The following is a 12938-nucleotide window of genomic DNA, read 5'->3' as shown; positions in this document are numbered from 1 at the left end:
TGGGGATCCTGGGGGCTCCTCAGGTGTGGGACGTGTCAGCACGTCTGTCTCCATGAATGGGGGCCCCAGGGAACCTTTACGCTGTGAATGCTGAGTGGTGGGAGTGAGTGACCAGCCCAGGCTCCGGATGGGTTGAACATGAGCCCCTGGGAAGGACAGGGCTGGGTCTGTGGGATCAACATTTCCTCCGTGAAGAGGACGTTTATGGGAATGAGAAAGGTGAGAGGGACTGTGGTGATCCCAGTTTGTTAGCTTGTCCTGAGGGTCACAGGCAGATGGAGCAGCCCTCGGGTGTTGGGTTCTACCCTGGGAGGTTGCTGTTCATGCCCCAGTTGTTCCAGGAAGGACTGATCCTTCTGCTTGGAAAGACGGGCGGATGGCAAAGGCCTCCGACACCAGGACTGGGCTCAGCCCAGAGGAGCTGGAAGAGCAGTAGCCCTGGGGCTCGGCTCAGCCCTGAGGCCTGGGGGGCTCAGCTGGGGCTTGAGGAGCAGGGTGTTGTGCTCAGGGTGCTCCAGGCTGTGTGATGGGTGCGCTTCCAAAGTCAGACACTGAGGGGCAGAAGGTGACCATGAAACACAGGTGCACTCAGATCAGGGTGCCCACATTCGCACAAAGGCAAGACAGTGGTCTGATGCCAGGGCCAGCGAGAGGTCCTTAGAGGCTGGAGCAGGCTCGGCCTCCCAGAGGTCACCCTGTGGGACAGCAGCCGGCCACGTGGGGCGTGTGATAAATGTGCCAACGACGAACGTGCAGACACGAGTAACAGGTTCGTGATTTATAAACTGGAGAAGAACTGGGTTATCGCTTGAGTAACTTTCCCCTCGTTGAGTTTTTCTTGCATAGAACAAAAATGAGCGGCCTTTCCAGCAGCTTCTTCTCACGTCGTCCTCCCTGCTGTGTACCTGGATAGGAATCACAGAGACGCTGTCCATGGTGCTGACGGCCACCAACTGTCCAAGAGCTAGTGCGCTGTGAGCGGCAATCCTGGAGCTGTGAGTTGCGTCTGCTTTGTTTCATTCTTGATGACTGAGCATTACGAACAAGGAGGAGGTGGAGAGGGCTGTCGGGAGTGTGCAATGGCCTCTGCCTGCACTGCTTGGGGCGTGAGGGTGATAGGACCTCGCTGCAGGAACTGATCCCACAGTCAGGAAGGCCAAGTGCAGGCTGCCCACGAGCAGCCTGTGGTGACAGATGATGAACGCGGCCTTGACAGGTAAGGTAGACAGAACAAGGGCCCCTCAAAGACGTGTACATCTCATTCTTAGAGCCTGCGAATGTGTCGACCGCTAAAGGAAAGTTACAGATTAAATTGAGGATTATTTTTAATGTGTGATTGGGAGATTATGGTGGTTTTTCTGGGTGTCTCATTATAATCATAGGTATCATTTCCTTATAAGTGAGAGAAGGAGGTAAGAGAGAGGCAGGGCCAGAGGTAGAGATAAGATGAGGGCAGAACACAGAGAGACTTGAATATGCTACGCTGCTGGCTTTGAAGCTTGAGGAAGGGGCCCCAAGCGAAGTAACACAGGCCTCTGACAGTGTGAGGGGCAAGGACACGACTCTTCCCTAGAACCTCCGGAAAGAACCAGCCATGTCACAGTCTAGATTTGTGTTGTCTGACTCCACCGTTTACAGTAATGTTCTACAGCTGCAGTAGAGAGAGACGTCACCTTGTCTAATCCAACCTGTGTGCGCTGGGGTAAAGAGTAAGTTAGAGCTAAATCGTGATGTGAAACTTTGTAGGTTTTTTAAACCTCTCTCTCAACTCATTGACAAACAACTCTCGGGTAATGACAGAACAACCTTGTGAACTGTGGGCTCTGGGCCTCAGTCCCGGACCAGCTTCTTTGTGCGAATGTGGACACCCTGATCTGAGTGCAGCTGTGTGAGAACAGCTCCCATTTGTCCGTCATGGAAGGACTGAACACTGCTGGCCCAGGTGTGCGGAGGGGGCTGAGGGTGAGGCACAGGTGGGAGGAGGCCTGTGGGTCGGGTGGAGGAGATCCTTGTCCTGTCCCTGTTGGAGCCATGGAGAGCCCTCCGCCTCCAATCAGGATGCTCATTTATGGGGAGGAGGCGTGTTTCAAGGAGATCACGTCAGGGAGAAAAGAGGAAGCTAACGGGAAGTGGGGTGTGAGGTCACGGACAGTGCCAGGGAGGGCCATGCTCAGGGCATGAATCCTGGGTCCTCCCCAGCTTGGTTACTCTGACAGCCTCTCTCTGTGTACCTCTGAGGTAGAGGTCTCCTGAGGGCTGGCCTTTGGGACAGAGCAGAAACCCATGGGCAGGGCTCAGCACACCCTGGATTCTGAATATGGGGAGAGGGAAGTTCAATTGCGGAGGCACACGTCGGGGCCGCTAGGGCCTGGGTGAGGTGGGCCAAAGGGCACAGGACACTGGGGCTGGGAAGGGGCCCCACCCAGGACATGTGGCCTGTCCATGGCTGTGGGCAAAGACCCCAAGGAAAGATCCTTGCTCATCTCTGTGAGGGCATCAGATTTCCCCCTGTTCTGGGCTCCTGAGACCCAGTGCACATGTGCAAAGGGGCAAACCCTGGGAGGTGTCCATGGCCTTGTCGCCAGGGCTGTGAGGACAGCCGAGTGCTGTCCCGTTATCTCTGTCTCTCCTTTTAGCATAGTTCCCCCCAGCAGCACACCCACATCCCCTCCTCTCTCCCAGGGAACAGAGACAGAGCTGGGGTAACTGAGAGATAACGAATGCACTGTGTGACCCTGGAGAGAAGGGACCCAGTGTTTCAGGTGAATTTTTGCTAAAAGAAGTCCCTGTCACAGAAACATAGCAAACTATGGAAATCCTCTTTATCCAGATCACTCAGGTGGTCAAGGGTGGGTCACAGGCTTGATTACTTTTTCTAGAGCCCCTATTTTGTGGGGGATGGGAGCCTATGTCCTGATCCATCCAGGGCTCAGGATGGCCTGTTGAGGTCTCCACTAATAAGGAAGGTCTCCGACCTCGGCCCCTGGTCCCCAAATATCCTCAGGGCTCAGATCTGGCTTCCTGGCTCAGGTTGTAGCTCCTGCACCACTCAGGGTCTGGTGGGCCCACCCCAAGGCTCTGAGGAGCAGGTCCGAGGATCTAAGGAGCCACACCTGCTTTGGGGTGGATCCGGCAGTAAATGTTTGTGTCGGGGTTTAGTAATTCCTGTAAGAGAGAGAAGAGGCCCCTGAGCCCTGCAACCTTCTCAGGACACATACGGTGTCGCCCAGCCTCATGGGGGTCTGACTGTGATGGGGGCTTCTGTCCCCAGGCCCCTCTGTCCTTCACCCCATTTCCTTTTTACGCTGTGTTGCTGTTTCCTGCACCTGGAAGGACAGCCCGCATTGGCCTGGGGGCAGATCCTGGGCCCTGATGGACCTGTGATACAGAATGTTCATGACCAGCACTCACCAGGTAGATAGGAACCTCTGTCCTGGGGCCAGATAGGGGAGCCTGGACAAGGGGGAGAGAGGGTGTCAGGGAACAGGGAGGAAGGGTCATTACTCCACAGGTGTGACAGCGCTGCCTCCTGAGCAGACATCTCCATGCCTGTACCCCGCATCCCAATCCTGCTCCATGCTGTACCCACTGACTCTTGTTAGCCCAAGACTTCCAGCTGATACTCCCAGTACCTACTCTGCTCCTGGACAGATTCCAGGGTTCTCCTCAGACCAACGGAGGGAACCAGGGCAGACTCTGGGGGAGGGGTCTGTGCTATGCATTGTGGTGGGATGGTCCCCATGCCCTGAACCTGCACAGCCAGGACCCCGGGTAAAAGCACAGGGAGGGGATGGTCTTACCAGGGAAGCAGAGGTGCCAGAAAGACCATGGCCTGTGAGGAGAGACATGAGTTAGCACACAGAGTATGAGGAACTTCGGACCTGTCATCCCAGAAAGAGTCGGGATCCCTTGCTCCCAGAGCAACAGGAGAAGAGTAGCATCTCCCAGCAAGAGACCCTCTGGCCATTTTAGGGTCCAGTGAAGGCGAGGGGGTGACACAAGACACGGGCTTACAGGTCAGGGCCGACAGCCCAGTTGGTGACCCCAGTGCTTAGGAATTGATGAGAACCCCGACCAGAAGCCTAAGGAGGTGACTGGCAGGAGGGGACACTGTGGCCCAGGGGCTCCCAGGAGCTCCCAGGCTGGACAGACACTCACCAGGGTTGGACGCTGGGGGCGGGTGCTCTCTGAGGTCAGGCTGGCCACTGGCCCTAGGAAAGGTCAGGGTTATTTGTGAGGGGTGCAGGGAAAGGTCACAGCTTTAGTGTCAGAATGGGACAAGGAGGGACTCCTCGCCAAGCAGGATGTGGAGACCTCCACTCCCACCAATGCCGTTTTGGAGGGGAGCTGAGGAAAGGCCTTAAGGAGCCACACCTGATGTGAGCCACAGGGGAACAACCCACAGGCAGACGGGGTCCAGGAGGAAGTCGCCAGAGAGGGGACTGAGGACCCAGGAAAGGAATCATATCGAGGGTCTGAGTGGACGGGTCAAGGTGTCAGAGGGAAAGCAGGGCACTGGGGAGCCCCGTGCATGTTGCATGTGGATGAATGTGGCACCTCTGCTATGGCCAGACCCTTGCCCCAGGCCCCCAGAGCTGAAATGTGACAGTGGCCTGCACAGGACGCATAGAGAATGTCCCAGGCCTGCTGTCCTGGATGGCCCAGGTGCTCCTGTCTCACAGGTCAGGAATCATGGTTACCAAACCTGCCATGTGGGCACATTTGACTTCACTGGCTGTCAAGGTTCTTTCACTCTCAGCTGTGAGACCATGGCCAGGACCACGCCCAGATCCTGAGGCTGCAGGTCCTCCTCACAGGGGTGGGGGGACTTCGGAAAACAACAGGAAGTGTCAGTTTACTGAGCACTTCCTACCTGCAGGCACCACTGCAGGTTTATGGAGGGAACCAGGGGGGAGGTGACTTGACTGGGCCTAATTCATAGATGAGGAAGCTGTTGTTGAGGAAACCGCCCAGGCAGCAGCCTCTGAGGGAGGAGCTGGGTGGAGTGAGAGGGGCACATCGCTGTGGAAGTGGGGAGGCTGGGGAGCCAGCCCAGGATCCGAGGACAGGGCGGCCTTCCTCCTGGACTAGGGTCAGTTTGGGGGCAGAGAGGACAGAATTAGGGTGGAGGAAATGCGTTGTACCTTCTAGTGTTCCTGAGGAACAGGAAATACACCAGGGAGGCCAGCAGCAGCAGCCCAACCAGGACCCCAATCCTAACGCCAATGGGGGTCTCCAATAGGTAGATTACCTCAGTTCCCTCTGCTGAAAGGAGAAGGGAAGGGGGAGGGGTGAAGCCCAAGTCCATTGGGGGGAAACCACGAGGGCCTTGCAGGGGGAGGGCCTGGTTAGGGCAAAGGAACTGTCAGCCAATATGAGTGCGGTTTGTGAGTGTTGTCATCACAGTGTCCTCCGACCCCCAGCTGCTGGTGGTGCATCACTTCCTGTTTCTCACATGGAACCTGCATTTGCTCTAACTCTACACATTCTCCCACATGTACCTGTCCCGCCTCCTGTTCATTTTCCTCTTACCCCTCTTCCCTCTCACATAATAAATACCTCTTCCCTCTGTTTCTTCTTTGCCATCACTGTGGACAGTCTTAGAGATGGCAGGCCCCGACCTGCCAACTGAACGCTGATTAGTCGTAAGCATGTTAGCTGACAGTTTTCAGTGGTCTGCTGTGAGCAGGCAGGGTGGGAAGTACTTTATGTTCATGTCACAAACAGAATCTGGGACGTGAAGTGCTCAATAAATCACCAGAAGTCACAGAGCTGGTAAGTGATAAACAACATTTTCACCCAGTTCTGCTGACTTTGCAGCTAATAACAACGATCATAAAAACAGTAACACTACTTGAAAGCATCGACTGGGCCCTGACCCTGTGTATGACCCTAAGGGCTTTAATCTCGTTAACCTCCTGATAAAGATCCTCAGGACAGCCCTGAGATCCTGCTGCTTTATTCCAGTTTACGGACAGGGAAACTGAGGCTCAGGTGTTGAGTGTCTTGCCTGAGGTCAAGTGGCTGGTGCACATCAGACTAAGACGAGAATGAGATTAGTCTGCTTCTGGGGTTCTTACCCATGTTGCCCTACAGGCTCAGAAGGAGGCTCTGAGCTCCTCAAAGCTGGCATCCTCCCCCACTCCCTGCCCGTGAAATATAAAGTGGAGGCATAGGGAGAGGTTGAGGGTCACGAACCCTGCACATCCAGCCTGATGGGGCTCACTTTTGCTGGAACTGAGGGGTTGGAGACCTCACAGCATCAACCCCCTGCGTCCTCCCTCCTGACAGGCCGAGGTGAGTGCGCTGTTGTCCCAGTATAGCTGCGTCCCCTCCCTGAGCCGCAGACACTGGGCACTGAGGAACCACCGGATGGCAATCTTAGTGTCTTCTGTGAGGCAGGTCGGGACCAAGGCATCCTAATGTCCTGTGACAGTGGCACTGCTGGCTAGGAGTGTGGCTTTTTCACTGGCTTGTGGAGAAACTGGGGAGGTGACTGACTGAGACAGGGCTGGGGCCTGGGACCATGCTGCCCCCTCACAGAACTCAGCCACTGCCGTCCACGGTGAGCTCTGTAAAGGACATTAGAGGATGGCTCTGGCCTCTGCAGAAGGACGAGTGTCTTTGTTCAGGTGACGATCTGTAGGGAGAGGACTGTACCTCCTCTCTGACCCTGGATCACCCCAGGGGGACCTCTGACCAGCCCCACAGGACTCTCTGTAGTATCACCTCCTGGAATCTCTTCTAGCCCATGTGTCCAGCAACCTCATCGTGTTGTCAAATTTTTTCTCGTGGACTCTCGTGTGTTCTTTTCTAGAACTTCTGTGACTTTAAAAGGTTAGGACCCACTCCTCTTATAAACTTCTGTGCATTTTTGGATGACAAGCCTACCAGCCTGTCCATCCCTGAGGCCGGGGCAGCTTCACATAAGCTAGGGAAGCCATTGATTTCTTGTTAAGCAATTTACTGGGGAATGAGAATGGCCTCGCCCAGTCTTCGGGACTTAGGATTAAAGTTTCAAGGGAAAGGGTTCTCACTCTGAAGAGGACTTTTCCTTCCTCGTCTGTAGATTGAATATCATGGTGAAAGACATCTCTAGAAAATGATTACCAATTGAACAAAGTACTGGCACTCGGGAACAGAAAGAATACTGGAACATGATAAAAACCCTATGTGAAAGGCCCACAGTCAGCCTCATACTCAGCTGACACACTGAATGTTTTTCCTCTAAGATCAGGAAGAAGACAAATGCCACATCCACCCTACTTCACCATAGCACAGAGGTCCACACCTGAACGAAGAGGCAAGGAAAACAAAACAGAATGCATCCAAATTGGAAAGGAAGAGTCCAGTCATGTCTGGTCACAGATGCATATAGTTCTGTGTAGAAAACGACGGAGACTCCACAAAAACACCGTTAGAATAAACAAACCCAGCCAAGCTGCAGGATTCAATATCAACATGCAAAATCAGCTGTTTTTTATATACTCACAATGAGCTATCTGGTAAGGAACTTAAGAAAACAATTCCATTTCTAGTAACATAAAAAAAATAAATTGCTTAGAGATAAACGTAATCAATGAAGCAATAGATGGGTACATGGAAAAGTACAAAAGGTCAGTGAAAGAATATTAAAAAGACAGAGACAAATGGAAAGATCCACGCCCAGGGATCTGAAGACTTAGTATTTTTATGATGACAATAGTACCCACAGAGATCCACAGATTCAATGCAATCCCTGTTAAAATTCCAACAAAATATTTGCGGATTTGAAGTTTCCAAAAATTCATATGGAATCTCAAGGGAGCCCAAATAGCCAAAAGAATCTTAAAAAAGAACAGACTTGGAGAACTCAGACTTCCTAAGTTTGAAACTGACCACAAATCTACAGTCATCAAAAGAGTATGAGTTTGGCATAAGGACCTCAGTTTAGACCAATGGGTAGAATGGAAGACTCAGAAATGAAACCCAGAGTATGTGATTAAATGAATTTCGACATGGTCGCCAAGACCGTTCGAAGGCGGGAGGGAATTCTACTCACACCGAGTAATGGGAACATGGATATGCACATGCAAACCAATGAAGGTGGACTCTTATCTTATCCTATGTAAAAAAGTTAACTCAAAATGGATGGAACATCTAAACATGAGTCACACTAGAAATGTGGTAGAAGAAAACAGAGAAACAGTTCTGGAGGTTGGATTTGCCAGTGATTTCTTAGATAAGGCTCCAAAAGCACAGTCAACAAGTGAAAAAAGAGGTTAATTTGAGTGCAGCAAAAGAGAAAACATCTGTGCACTAGAGGACACAGCGAGAGAGTGATGACTTCCCACATATTAACAGAAAACACTGGCAAACCTTATGTGGTAAGAGATTCACATCCAGAATATCTAAAGATCTGCAATTCAACAACAACCAAAAGGAACTTGCCCCTGAGGACCCTTCTTCCTTGCCCACCTGCAGAGACCCTCCACGTGGGGCTTTCCGGGGCTGAGAGAACCATCTCCACACAGTCCATGCTGGACCCACCACATCTGCCATGAGAAGTCAAGAGCAAGGGGAGGAGGGATCTGCAGACACATAGTGGGAGGGTTCAGGGACAGATTTGTAATTTGCTTGTGACACTAGCAAATGGGAAGTAATTTCTTTCAGATTCTTTTCTGAAAACCAGACAGACCTCCACCCCAGAGCTGGGGCCGATGATCCAGGGAGCCACTTACCGGAGACTGTGATAGTTGTGACTGTGGTCCTGTTGAGGCCAGTGACAGAGTTATGGACGAGGCAGGTATAGGATCCACTGTCATTCACAGTGATGTGGGGGATAAAGAGCTCCTGTGTGGGCTCCTGGGGCCTCCCATTGATGAGCCAAGAGTACTGTGCGGGCGGGTTAGAGTCTGTGTGGCAAGAGAGGCTGAGGTTTGCCCCGGAACTGTAATGGGGGTTTGAGGGGGAAATGGTGGGGGTCTCCGGGCCATCTGGAACAAAACAAAGCCAACGTGATGTAATCAGAGGGAAGGGGAAGCTCCTTTTCTGTACAAGGGCCACACTGCCCCTCTGAGCTGGGTCACAGTCTATTTTTAAAATGTCCCAACCATAACCCCCTGTGTTCATTGAGCCCGAGTCTGAGACATTAACCTGTTTCCCATGACAGGTGGTTGAACTCGAGCTTCTCGAGACAGGAGCAGCCTGTCCCCTCCTAGCCTAGTCTCAAGGCTGGGATCTCCCTGATTTGCCTGGGACAGGAAGTCATGGCCAGCCTGGGTGTCTGGGGTGAGGGTCCGTGTACTTGGACTTCAGAGGGATGGATGTAGCCTGGCCTCTGTCAGTGTGGATTTGGGCGGGCAGCCTGGGTCAGGTAGGAACAGAAGTTACTCACAGAGGACGTTCAGGTAGAATGGGTCACTGCGGCCGGCACTCCCGGGGTTCCAGGTGACACACTCATAGGGTCCTGTGTCATTCCTTGTGACACGGAGTAAAGTGAGAGTCCTGTTGTCCTTGGACAGCTCCAGCCGGGCACTGTCCACTATGCTCTGACGGTTGACTAACCACAGGTAGGTGGTGTTCTGAGTCTGGTTCACACGTTAACACTACAAGGTCCTTGTTCTCCACAGGGTCGGAGTTGTTGCTTGTGACATTGGGTGTGGGTAGCTCCACTGTGCAGATAACAGAGAGAACAATGCCCTGTGTGGGACCTTTGATTCCTCCCAAGACATCTTTAATCAGAGCTGAGTTGGCATCTCTCACCTCTCAGCCAGCCCAAGTCCTTCAAAAAATAAGGCAGGTCTGCATTTCACATGACAAAAGCGTGAGGGTCTGAGCATTCAGAGAACATATGCCTGCCAGCTGTATGTCTAGGAGAAGGCACAGACTTTCTCCAGTGTCAGTAGATTTGCAGCATTGGTTCGTGGAAAGACACAGGACCTGGGTCAGAGACCCCACTCACCCCTCACCTCTCCTGGTTCTTCACTGACCAGCTGACTGCCTGGCCTGGGACTGGGGGTTTGAGCAGAAATGACACCCGGGCGACCAGGAGCAAGCCTGGAGGTCAGCTCAGGACTCAGATGGCAATGTCTCTCGTGGGACAGGTTGTTCAGGTGACTGACATGAAACAGTGATCCCAGAAAGGGTAGAACAGAGTCAGTGCTGGAAATGATGGGAAGAGAGTGGGGGGACGGCTGGGGCTGGCTGTCTTTGGAGCAGAACCACCCTCTCTGCCCTTGGTCCTTAATGTCCCCCGTCCCACTGCAGACGGTGGTGAGGACCATGGTGATCTTTCCTGAAATGCACATTTGTGTTTTCTGATGCAGAATTGGTGACCAGTGTGAAGAAGGTGTGGTTGGTATCCACCTTCGTGAACCATTCATAATGACAATTATGAAACAGAGATTAAAGTAGAAGTTAAACTGTGCAAGAAAATGTGAAAATGTTATTAATGCTGCAAAGAGCTAAGACCAGTTTCTGGAGGACTCTCTCTCTAGAGAGCTCTGAAGGTCATAGACCAGGTTCTACAGTCCATCCAGGGTCACACTGTGATCAAAGGAAGATCCCACCTTGGGTTTGAAAGCAGTGACTCCCCGGGGACAGAGAGAGTGTGAGCCTGTTAAGAGGACAGGTGTGATCGGAGGGGAAGTCTAGGTGTGTCTGCTGTATAAAGGGAGGTACGATACTGAGTGAGAAATGATATGTGTATGTTAGTAGATTTAGGAAGCAGGTCCCTGTCGCCAGTTTCTAGGGACGGTCAGGAAAATGGGGAGCAGCCCCTACTTGGGCTAGTGGTCCTTACTTTTTTCTCTAATTCAGGAGACAGAACTAGAGTTTGATCAAATGCATCTAACCTGGGCAGCATCTGGGTGAATGGACATTGGCTGCTGATCTCACTGTCTGAGGGGACCCCACCCTATGGTAAAGTGGCCACCGTGAGGACACAGGAGTGTTAAATAGTGAGTAAATCCGTCATACAGCACAGGGTCACCGGCCCCACCTAAGGACGTTCCCGGCAGCCTCTGGGAGGAACGGGAGCCTCCCCAGGACGAGGATGTGAGTCACAAGTCAGGGGTGAAGGGAGCCCGAGAGCTTTTGAGGACTGCGACCATCCGTTTGCCTCCGACTCCCTGTTTGAGTCACGGAGAGAGCAGATCAAGGGGTCCCAGTCCCTGTCACGTGGCCTGTTCCTCTTGTTGGCATCGAGGAGGGAGGGAGCTCTGGATGGGGCACAGCGGAAGCTCATTCTCATGGTGACCTGGGACAGTGGCTTATGATGGAGCTCGGGGCTGCTGCTCTGGCTGACTTCTGCGTCCTTTCCTCTTGCCTAGGAAGGTGGGCCTGTCCACAGGGGTTAGTGGGAGAATCCAAGGAGGCTTCCGGGAGGAGGAAGCAGAGCAGAGCAGAGCAGGGCAGTGTGGCTGGAGTGAAGGAGGAGGCAGGTGAGGGACATGGGAGGAGCAGAGAGCCAGAACTGTCCATGGCAGTGAGCGGTGGGGGTTACAGGTGACTCAGAGACCCCACGGCTGCCCCAGTGCAGGACCTGTGAAGCCAGGAAAACCCTCCCATGGCCAAGCAGCCCCACAGTCACCATGAGACTGGCTGCTGGGGGTGCTTAGGGGTAGGTGGTCAGAGAGATGGAATGTGGGTCTCAGCCCCTGGACGAACAGGGCACAGGAGTAGCAAAACCTCATAGGACCCTGCATCGAGGTGCTTGTCTCTGTAGAGATTGTGAATCATTCACTCATTCATTTCACTCATGCGTTCCCCATAATTCCTTCCTCCTTCATCAGAACACTTGAGTGTGTGTCACATGTTGGGCCCTGAGCTGGTTGCAGGTGTGGAGTGGGGAGTAAGCAGGAAAGTCCTTTCCTTCGTATCCAGCGGGAGTGACACCAGCACCTCAGGAAACAAATAAGTGATTTTGAGTCTTAAGCAGGGAGGTGTGGATGGGCCACCTGATGGGATGGCCCGGGTGTTCCCAGCACTGACTCTGATTGTGATTTCAGGTAATTTGATTTCAGGGTAAACACAGAATAATCCTCCATTTGCTTTCGCTTCCCAGACCTGAATCTCTTCCTCTGAGCTGAGATGTCTGAGAAGAAAAGCATTGACTTGGTGGCTGATCTAAATTAACAGGTGTACACATACATAACAGCACCTCTGGGTTGGAGGAGAGGATGAGGCCGGGTCTGCAGACCAATCTCAAGTGACCTCGATCTGCTGCTCATGGTCTGTGTGACCCTGGTTCAGTGACTGTATATCTCTGTGCCTCAGTTTACCCTGAATGAGTTGAGTAAATGGATTACTGTGTTGTCTGTGAATTAATCTAACAAAAATCCCTAAATACTTAACCTAAAGGTTAGTATAGAGGAGCTGCCCACATATTATTTGCCTCCATGAGGGAGTGCTCCCTGGGCTGACTCCTGGGGAGGTGCCTGGAGCCTGTTTAATCCTCTGTCCCTCCCTGGGGAAGCTGACCCTCCTCTGGAGTTTCCTAAGTCCCCCAGGGCAGTCAGTTAATGGCCTGGAAACTTTGTCCATCTATGTCCACACATAGTATCCCGTCAAGGATCAGACTCTGTACCTGTCCAGATGTGGCTCATGAAGCTGAGCCTGGCTGGTGACCAGCTCAGGTGACCTTGTCATTTAATCACCCAGAACATCATTGCTCCCAGTTGGCCCTGCCCAGGATGTCAAACTCAACCTGGCACAGGTTCTTGGGGGGCTCTGGAGTCAGGAGCCCTGGGACAGGGGTCTGGGGAGGGGCTGCCCGGGTTGAGCTGCTCTGTGTGGATCCAGGGGACCACTCAGGCCAGGCCGCGACCAAGTCCTGCAGGGTCTTTCTCAGGGTCATGGTCATGGGAGGGGCCCAGGGGCTGGACTGAGACTGGTCTCCCTCCACTGAGCTGCTCCCATCAGACTGGTCCTTCTCCCTGTGGTGAATGTCTGCAGGG

General features: G+C 52.9%; 1 long non-coding RNA gene and 1 pseudogene across 1 annotated transcript; both read right to left on the bottom strand.

Annotated features, from left to right (window-relative positions):
• Positions 1-2972: 2972 nt before the first annotated feature.
• LOC120599740 (uncharacterized) lies at positions 2973-5216 on the bottom strand. Its single transcript, XR_005651973.1, has 5 exons — positions 5145-5216; positions 4159-4211; positions 3801-3832; positions 3412-3453; positions 2973-3165 (listed from the first exon to the last, which is right to left on the bottom strand). It is a non-coding gene; the product is annotated as an uncharacterized LOC120599740 (long non-coding RNA).
• A 3331-nt stretch (positions 5217-8547) lies between these two features.
• LOC120599755 (carcinoembryonic antigen-related cell adhesion molecule 6-like) lies at positions 8548-9653 on the bottom strand (annotated as a pseudogene).
• Positions 9654-12938: the final 3285 nt, after the last annotated feature.

Source organism: Pteropus medius, unplaced genomic scaffold, assembly GCF_902729225.1.
Source record: "Pteropus medius unplaced genomic scaffold, Ma_sr-lr_union100, whole genome shotgun sequence".
Taxonomy (NCBI): Eukaryota; Metazoa; Chordata; class Mammalia; order Chiroptera; family Pteropodidae; genus Pteropus; species Pteropus medius.
This window is presented reverse-complemented; position numbering and strand designations above follow the sequence as displayed.